At 37.4% G+C, this 2,065-nt stretch overlaps 1 pseudogene; it reads right to left on the bottom strand.

The window, feature by feature from the left end:
* Nucleotides 1-362: 362 nt before the first annotated feature.
* On the bottom strand, nt 363-1,777 carry LOC119539405 (annotated as a pseudogene).
* Between the last annotated feature and the right edge of the window lie 288 nt (nt 1,778-2,065).

Below are 2,065 nucleotides of genomic sequence, written 5' to 3'. Positions count from 1 at the left end.
TGTTCATGAAATGCAGTATTTTGCCTCTCAATTCAATTACACACTGAAATAGTGATCAGGTAATATTTAACCAATTAATTAACATATCTAGAATATCTTTTTAAAAAATCCCCCTTGCCAAGCAGGGCATTAGCTTTATCTTTAAAATCACTGAACACTGGCCTCCTACTTGACGGAGACTCCAGCCAATGTATAAAATGAAAAAAAAAAAAAAAAAAAGAATCGCAAGACACATATATATCATTTTCTTTGCATTTTAAATGTCACTATTTGTTTCCTTTAAAAGTTTTTCATCCATTTATTCAAAAATGTTTTAAAGTTCAACTGTCCAATTTAAGGCAGAATGTAGAGATTTTGTAGTATTTAAATATTATCCTTTTCTTAACTGAATCTAATTGAGAACTCTATTAAGATCCTTGTTGGCTTCTGGTCATATCTTTCCTAAGATGGAATCTCATCTTTCTTGGTCATCACACCTGCTATGTCTAAGTGAGCACACTTAGAATGAGTCACAGATTCATTCAGCTATGCTACAGCTGTACACACCTCTGCAGAGCTATATTTTCCAATGTTATTAACATCAGCAAGCTGACAATCTGCAATCTGTCTTGTATAATGTTCAGAGACATGGTCCCCTCTATTAATGCTGGTCTTAAATAGTGTGGGATGCCACCAGGATGAACTGGTAAAAATGCCAATAATGCCTGACCCCAAAGCTATGTCAATGGCACCTATAAAGGAGACAATATTTATGATGAACTTTGGATTAAAGGTATGTGTATAATAGAGTGTTGCTAACATGAACCTTCCCTCAGCATCAATGGTTATCAGTCTATATGGTTTCCCCATTCTTGGTGCTAATGACATTTCCCGGCTTGCTGGTCTTACCCCTGGGCACATTTTCACAAAAAGGGGTCAAATCTATTATTTTCAGTGGCAAATTAAGCTTTGCTGCAGTCATATGCTGAACATACAGCAGCTCCTTCCATGTCAACCCTCATGAGATCCATATCTGAAGACAGCTGGATGAGATACCAGCAAGGACAAAGGAAATTCCCTTCCCATAAACACCAGAGACACTTTACTTTCATTAAGCCTGCCTGGGTAGTGAATTTCCAAGAGGAAAGTTTATCAGATTCTTTGGCCACACTTAGAAATGATTCCATTTCCTGTTCCTCGGTCAACAACTTAGGTGTATTTGGACCTGAGCTTTACTATTAGTTCTTTAGAGATTTTTCTCAATAATTTGTGCAAATATGGTTGGTATCATCTCATTGGTTGGAGTCTCCAGCAAGTAGGAGGCCAAACTGCTCAGAAGCAAAAAGAACTACTTTCTGCTAGGCCTGCTGATCCCCACTTCCCTAAATCTGAGAAAATACAACCTTTTTCTTTTTCTGCCTTAGTGACTCATATACATGGGGACCAAGATGTGCTCCTTCTGCTGCAGCCTGGGCTTCTCCACATGGATCCTCCTCCACAGATGGTATCTTCAGTTTATGAACTTGCCTGCTCCTCACTGCAACAGCAACTCTGATTATGTTTTTTGCCTTCATTCCAGTTTTCCTGTCATTTATTTCATCTGCCTTTTTGTGTAGACTGACAAGATGCTGGAAGTCCATAAAAGGTTCTTGTTCTACCTGCCCTTAGAGGTGGCCAAAAACAGTCCAATTTCTCTTGGCTTTCCACAAACCAATTTACCAAAATTGTCTCCTGCCCTTGTAAATTGTGGGATATCTTTTTCTTTGGCATAGATTCCTAAAACAAGGCCCTTCGTCATGGCTAATATATTGAGACCCTAGTCCCAAAGATACTTTACACCCAGACTCCATAAAGGGACTCTACTGCAGCACTATTTATGAAACTTAAAAACTGGAAATAGCTCCAGGGTTCAATCACAGGGCATAGTCATAAAAATAAATATTTCTAATACACAAAAATACTATGCTTGCAAACCATTTTAATGGCAAGGGAAATTGTTTACAAAAATAAAGTATTGGGTGACAAAAGCAAAATTAATACTATATATGATTGAATATCATACAGATATCACAAATAATGTTTCTAA

This window comes from Choloepus didactylus, chromosome 7, assembly GCF_015220235.1.
Source record: "Choloepus didactylus isolate mChoDid1 chromosome 7, mChoDid1.pri, whole genome shotgun sequence".
Lineage (NCBI taxonomy): Eukaryota > Metazoa > Chordata > Mammalia > Pilosa > Megalonychidae > Choloepus > Choloepus didactylus.
This window is presented reverse-complemented; position numbering and strand designations above follow the sequence as displayed.